The sequence below is a fragment of the Tenrec ecaudatus genome, chromosome 13, assembly GCF_050624435.1.
Source record: "Tenrec ecaudatus isolate mTenEca1 chromosome 13, mTenEca1.hap1, whole genome shotgun sequence".
In the NCBI taxonomy this organism is placed as follows: domain Eukaryota; kingdom Metazoa; phylum Chordata; class Mammalia; order Afrosoricida; family Tenrecidae; genus Tenrec; species Tenrec ecaudatus.
This window is the reverse complement of record NC_134542.1, coordinates 16,212,254-16,220,464: the sequence shown is the minus strand read 5'-3', so window position 1 is coordinate 16,220,464 and position 8,211 is coordinate 16,212,254.

Genomic DNA, 8,211 nt, shown 5'->3' with positions numbered 1-8,211 from the left:
GCGTTCTATTCATATAAATCAATCATTAATGTTTTGTGCTATAATTATAATGTTAATTATTTTAAATATTAATTCCATAATCAATGTATAATTACAACAAATTTATTTAGTGTACCTCAGCAACTAAATGGCAATCTCCATGTTGTGAAGCTCCCTCCCCCATGTCTTCCACTCCCACTTGAGCACTCCAGAAGCATGGGGACTAATTGTCTCCGAGCACACGGCAATAATGATCATGGAAACAGTTATACTGGCGTTCATGTCTACCAGGCTCTCCATGTGGAGCCCCACACTCAACCACACTCAGAGATGCAAATAAGGAGTCTCAGCATCAGACCGATGGGCAAGTTAGAAACACAAATTGTCCTATCCGTTGAAAATCTATTTTAGATACAGTTGGATGTCTGTTTGAACCTGACTGACAATAGCATATGAAAAATAAAATAAAACTCACTGCTGTGAGTCGACTCAGACTCCAGTGACCACACATTATCGAGTAGAACTGCTTCATAGGGTGTTCCTGGCTGGCCTCTGCACAGAAACAGGTCGCCAGGCCTTTCTTCCGCAGGCAACGCCCCTGGGTGGATTCAAATGGACAACTTTAAGGTTGGTAGATCAGTGCTAACTGTTACCACACCTCAGGGAGGGCCTGGTTTGAGCATGAGCCCCACAAAGGCTGGCCAGTGTTCTTATTAATTTTTTTTAACATACCACAACACAAATAAAACCTATGTGAGAAAGTAGTGTGCGACCAAAGGGGATGCATTGCAGAAGGACCGAGTGTAACACGCCCATTATTTCTGTAAAAGGGTAATCAGTGGTTGCTTGTCAGACACACAGCGCTTCATGCACTGCATGTGTTTTTCCTCATCTAACAAACAAAACACAAGGCATCATGACTTTTATAGCCTTTTTAGGAAAAGAAAGATGAACCCAGCGAGATGAACAAGCAGCAGAGCAAAGCTTCCGTCAATCCAGCTTGCCTGACATTCTAACTCTTAACCACATTCCTCGAGAAAAGCAGGCGTGTGTTGCTAAGACTTCTACTCACTATCGATCAAAGCAGGGTAGATCCTGCTGGTGCTTGTGTTTTCAAATCCGAGCTAATCTCTAGCATGTTAAATGCCAGTGGCGTAGGACAGGTTCCTGGCCAGAGGAGCTTGCCAGGAAAACCAATGCCAAATGATTTGCTCTCCTTGGGCTGAAGGCTCATGAGTGGTCACAGCATCCCTGCCCATTGATGAAATGACCTCGGTGTTTCCCTGGCCCAGACGGTGTGCAACGGCAGAGCGCTGCTATGGGATGGAGTGGAGTTCATTTCCTTAAACTTGCCCATCCTGGCAGTACACCTGCCTTGAAAAATGCAGGCGCCTTAATCAAGTGTTGTGGGTAATTCCCACTTGTCTGCAAGTTATTTGGCATGCTCTTGGGTAGCTGACATCCACACAATAAGTACTCTGGTTTTCAGCAAGGTAATTACTGAACAAACCTGCGTGGTGCTGGGCGCGTTACAACACACTGAGCAAACAGCCCAGCTGAGTAAGTTTAGAGTCATGAACAGACGATTCTCGCCTATCCCAAGAATATGCCAACGTGATGGCTTTATTGCTGTACTTACTTAAAATCACCTGCTTTGAAACCACGCTGACATTCCTTTGAGAATACCTTGGATCCTGAGGGTGTGCCCCCACCCCCTCCCCACGAGTTTAGTTCAAGAACATGCCGACAAGCGTTTGACCCAGAGGCACCACCTTCCAATAAGAGACAGCACAGCACCCCTGGCCCCTGGTCACCAGGGCAGGGAATCTTTTTGCTCCATCACCCAGAGTGCCTATTTGGGGAACCAGTAATGGATGTCATACCAGTTTTTTCACTACCTGGGATCTTTCTCACAAAGAAAGACTACAGGAATAAACAGCTATAATTCTGCCCAGTTCGATAAAAACAACTGCTCTTTGTTCTTCAGGGATAACAAAGGATATATTAAAAAAAAAACTCACTCTCCTCAAGTCAATTCCGACTTTCATCAAGTCAATTCTGACAGAACAGAACTGCCCCTGTGGGTTTCTGAGACTGTAGATTTTTTTTTCTTTTTTTTTTAAAAAAATTCTTTTTTTTTTATTAAAAAAAAACATTTTATTAGGGGCTCATACAACTCTTATCACAATCCATACATATACATACATCAATTGTATAAAACACATCTGTACATTCTTTGCCCTAATCATTTTCTTTCTTTTTAAAAAAAATTTTTTTTTAATTTTAACAATTTATTAGAATGTAAAAAAAGAAAAGAGGAGAAAAAAAATGATTAGGGCAGGGACTGTACAGATGTGCTTTATACTATTGATGTATGTATATGTATGAACTGTGATAAGAATTGTATGACTGTAGATTTTTATAGGAGTAGCTCAGCCTCGTCTTTCTCCCATGGAGTGGCTGATGGTTTCAAACTGCTGGCCTTGCAGTTAGCAGTCTCGGGCATAATCCACTGTGCCACTAGGGCTCCTGCACAATGGACTTGGCACTAGAAAATTAATCAGCTCTTCAGTGATCATATTGGAGAAGAGCTCAGGACACAGATGAAGTCAGTCCATTTAGAAATGGGACTAATATCTGGAGCCAGCTTGCCAGGGTGCCCGGGGAGAGGGCTGGGCAGTGAGTCTCATGATCAGAAATGAATTTGAGTCTCATGATCAGGTTCGGATCCAAGGTGGTGATTTCTTTTTAAGCAAGCCGATCTCACTGTTAGACAGTGTGTAGCCGTTCACTTCCCCTCCTCATGCCTGACTTCCTTCCGTTCATTAATCAACAATATCTTTGTGTCTCTGATGAGATAGGCATGTCAACTAAGTTCTTTGGATAAAACAGTAAAGAAACAAACACACACACACACACACACACACACACACAAATCCACTTCTCAGAGTTTGCATTCATGTGGAGAAAGGTATACAACAAATGAATTCATAAGAAAAATATACACAATCCCAGATAGTGGTAAATCCTATTGGAAATGGGGGGAGGAAAATAAGAAATTCTGGCACACGAAAGGAATTACACCGTTAATCAGAGTTGCCCAAGATGTTCCCTAAGAAGGTGATGGATGAGTAAAATCCTGAAGGAGGAGAGGAGGGAGCCAAGTGGCTAGCTGGGAAAGAGCATTCCAAACAGAGGGACCCGCAAATGCAAAGACTAAGGTGCAGGCACATCTGGTGTGTGCCGGGGATAGCAAGGTGGCTGGGGTCACTGGCATTCAGAATGGGTAAAGGGGGAGGCAGGGGTAGTAGGCGGCCTTGGGTAACATCATTGGAGCTTAGAGCATTCTTTTAAGTCTCATGCACGATCTGACTTGTATTTGTAAAGGATTATGCTGCATTCGATGGAAAGATTTGACAGGAAGACGACATAAATCCAATTGCTTATTCATCAAGGGCATCATGCTGGAAGCCAGTGCAATCATGCTGGTACGAGATAACTTGGGCTCGGATTAAAATCAGGCCGGAGTAGATATAAAACCTAACCTCAGTGAAGGTAGAGACAAGAGCATTTCTCCGTGAAGTGGTTTGGGGATGTGAAGGAGAAAAACCGAAGAGCACACTAAGGTGTTGGCTTACCTGGAAGAATGCAATTTCCCTTTCCTGAGGAAAAGTGGAACAAGCAGGTTTTCTAGGCAGAGGCAGGGGTGGGTAGGCACATGGAGGTCTCGGCACTGGAAAATCGGGAGTTTAGTTTAAGATGTGTGGAGTGTGAGTTGCACATCTCTATCAGGCGGAGTTCTCCTGGGAAACCAAAGCAACAGGACAGAACCTGGTAAAGATAACCACGTCGAGACGTGCTGTCACTTCCTGGAGCCTTGCTTTTGGCTAATGCTCTCAATGTAGCTTGGACCTCTTCCTTCAGTCCCTTTAGTTCTTGGTCATGTGCTACCTCCTGCGATGGTTAGATGTTGACTAGTTGTGTTTGGTACAGTGTCTGTCTATTCTTTTCTTCTCCATCATCTTCTTCTTCTCCCATTTTCTTTTGATGCTTCCTGCATCTTTCAATATTTTCTCCATAAAATCTTTCAACATCGCAACTCAAGGCTTGATTTTTTTTCAGTTCTTTTGGTTTATGATATACTGAACAAGTTGTTCCTTTTTGCATTTCTAACACGAGATGTTTACAGGTTTCATTACAATTCTTTGTATTCTCTAGTTATCCTCTGGAATTTTATGTTGAGCTTTTTTAACTCATCATTTTTCCATTTTCCTTAGGTTCCAGGAATTGATAGAATACCAATCGAAATGTTTCAAAAAGCTGATGAAGAACTGGAAGCACTCACTCATCAAGGCAAAACAACCCCTGGAAGACAGCTATTTCAGGGGTTCAGGCTGGATTCAGAAGAGGATGTGAACAAGGAATTGTCATGCTGATGTCACATGGATCTTGACTAAAAGCAAAGGATACCAGAAAGATGTTTTCTTGTGTTGTATTGACTAGGCAAGGGCATTGGACTATATGGCCATTAACAAATGATTGACAGCCTTGAGAAGAATGGAAATCCAGAGCACTTCATTGTGCTCATATGGAACCTGTACGTGGATCAAGAGGCAATTGTGCAATCAGAACAAGGGGATTCTGCATAGTGTGAAACCAGGAAGATGCGTGTCAGGGTTATAATCTCTCACTGTACTCATGCAAACCATCTTCTGGGAAAATAATCAGAAGAGCTGGATTGTATGAAGACGAACTCAGTATCAGGATTAGAGGAAGGCTACTTAGCAACTTTCAATATTCAGATGACACACCCTTACTTGCTGAAAGTGAGGACTTGAAGTGCTTGCTGATAAAGATCAAGGATTACAGCCGTCAGTATGAATTATAACTCAATGCAAAGAAACCCCAAATCTTCACAACTGGACCAATAGGTAATGTCATGATACATGGAGAACAGATTGTAGTTGTCAAGGATTTCGACTTGCTTGACTCCACAATCAATAACCATACAAGCAGAAGTCAAGAGATCATGATGTATTTTGTTAGGTAAATGTTCTGCACAGAAGTTTTTTAAGTGTTGAAAAGGAAGGGTGTTACTTTGAGGGCTAAGGTCCACCTGATCCAAACCATGGTATTTTCGGTCACTTCATATGCATAGAAAACTTGAACATTGTAAAAGAAAGACCAAAGAAGAATTGATGTATTTGAATTATGATGGCAGTGAAGAATATTGAAAGGGCCACGGACTGTCAAAAGATCAAACATATGTTTTGGAAGAAGCATGGCAAGAATTCTCCTTAGAAGCAAGGATGGCGACATGTCATCTCAAGTACTTTGGCGATACTACTAGAATAAACCAGTCCCTAGAAAAAGACATCATGCTTGGTACAGTAGAACACCCCCACCCTCCACAAACAAAAAAAACTCACTTCCATCAACTTGATGATGAGTCATACCAACCCTATAAAACAGGGTAGAACTGTCCTGTGAGTTTCTGAGACTATACCTGTTTCCAGGTGTAGATAGCCCCTTCTTTTCCCCTTGGAGTGGGAAGTGACCTCGAACTGTAGACCATGTGGATCACAGCCCAACACATAACCAATAAGAGACCAGGCACTGAAAAAAGAGGAAGCTCTTCAACAAGATGGATTGACACAGTGGATGCAATCATGGGCTCAAGCCTAAGAACAATTATAGTCTCAGATATAGTGCAGGGTTGGGTGGTATTTCATTCTTTTGTGCACAGTGTCCCTATGAGTTACAACCAATTTGATGGCTTATAACAATAACCTATAAAGATATCTATAGTGAAAGATAAATCAATAGATTATAGATAAACAGGTGAATGGATAGCAGATAGGAGGGAGAGCAAGCTAGAGCAAGAGAGAGAGGGGGGGAGCAGGGAGGGACGAGTCCATAAAGATGAAAGTTGGATAATAGAAGATAGGAGGAAAAAAGAATGGAAGGAAGATAGATAAATAGATGGATGATAGATAGATTGATAGATATAGAAACCTAGCAATCAAGAGATTGCTTGCTTGATTGATTTTAAGACATTGAATTCACTCATATGATAATGAGAGCTGACAAGTCTAAAATAGGTAGAGTGAACTAGCTAAACCCCTGGCAGGATTTCAGGATTTCTGTTTCTAAGAAATATCTCTCTCTCTCTCTCTCTCTCTCTCTCTCTCTCTCTCTCTCTCTCTCTCTCTCTCTCTCTCTCTCTCTCTGGTGGTTGTCATTCTTAAGGCATTTGGTTGATTGGATGAGACCTACCCACAGCATCACGGGTAATCGTTGTTACTGAAAGTCAACTGATGGTGAATGTTAACCATCCCTACCAACGAGCCTCACAGCAACATCGAGACTGGAGTTTGATGAAACACTTCGTAGCACAGCCTAGACAAGCTGGCGTGTACAGTCAGTCATCACAACATCCAGGTGGAGATAATTAGTATGATCTGGAAGCCAGGGAACAGTCTGCACTTAAATCAAACCACCAGCATCGAGGGAGCATTTTAAATCCCAAGACGGGATCAAATCACCCAGAGTAACCTCGAAACTTAAACCGCCTAAGAGAGGATGTAGAACCAGAGATGGACACTGAGGAAGAGTTGGTGGTGAGCGGGGCCTAAGAAATATGTGTCCAGAAGGAGGGATGACCATGTCCCTCAACCACTGCTGAGAACTCCTATGTGGTGAGGATTTGGAATTGACTACTGGCCAAGCTACATTGAGGTCATGGATGACTGTGACGTGAGTCTCTTCAAAAACCTGGTTTGAGACCATTTTTAAGACCATTCTGTCAGTCCATCTCTATTTAACCTCGCCTTCTATTTTCCCAAATATAATGCCCTCTTCAGGTGAGCAGTTTTCTGAATGACATGCCCAAAATAGGTGAGTCAAAATGGCAGCCAGCCGTGGGGTTTTCCCGGACAATTGTTGCAAGTAGATGACCAGGCATTTCTTCGTACCTGGTATTCATCTGGAAGTACCACTGAAACCTACCCACCATGGGTGACTGTTGGTATTTGAAATACGGGCAGCACAGCTCCTACCATCTCAACAGTGCACACGCGACTAGAGTAGAGCCTCTGATGGGGCGCCGTATGCGGTTTCTAGTTCTGCCTGGTCCACCTGGTACATGATCGTCTTATCTTCCTCTGCCACCTTTACCCCTTTGTGAGATGGAAATAGCGCCTTGGGAAGATGGATGAAGCATTATGGGATGCACTGTACTTCCTGAGCACAACGTGAAAATGTGAGAAGTGACAGCCAGCTCTGAGTATGAGAACAGGAGTCTGCGTGGAGTCCCCACACATGAACCTATCAGCGAGCCGCTTTTGCTCCAAGCTACTAGGACCACCTGGCTCAGAGAGAAAAAGCCGCCCAAGACATCAGAGACCCTGGCCTCGTCCTGATAGTGAGGCCGAGGTGGTGCTCCTGGCCTGGCACTTAGGGAAGCAAGTTACAGTGTCGCTCTGTTGGACATAAATAATCTCACACAACATCCTCAGATGGGTCACGGTGGGATCAGAATAAGCTGAGACAAAGCATCTTGTTGTTGTTAGGTGCTGGGGAACCACCGAGTTGTCTCCCTTGTTACAAGCAATAATAAGACAAAAACATAGCCAATCGATCATTTTCATCGACGCACAGACTAAAATACATCACTGTGCAACGCTGAGAGCAGCCTGGGTGACCCAACGCTTAAACAGCTCAGCTGCTAAGTAAAAGGTCAGAGGGTCCTTCTGGGGGAGTTCGACACGGGCCTCCAGCATCCCTACGAGTCAGAATAGGTTCAATGGCAGGGAGTTTGGTTTGGGTTTGGTGCAACACAAAAAAGAGCCAACATCTCTCCTGGCTACCATGAGATGCTGCTGCTTCTTTACCCATGACAGCTTCATTTTCCCCCGCAGGGAAGATTTATTGAGCTGCCCCTGCTTTTTGGCAGTGCCCCCTCTAGAGCAAATTCCTGCTTCCTCTGAGCCTCCTCAGAATCGCCCAACCAAAGTCCCAGCCCTAGATCCAGTCCTCTAACACCTTCCTGTGGAGAGGCTCCAGGGTAGGTGCTCTCCCTTGTTGTGGGAAGTCATAAACTCAACTGGTTCAACCCCTGAGGTCTCCCTGCTGCTCTCTAAGCAGCGGCCATGGACCACATATGTGCTGTAGAATTTTCCATACCAGAGAAGAGAAGCAGCCCCGTAAGAGCTCCTACCTCTCAGGGGTATT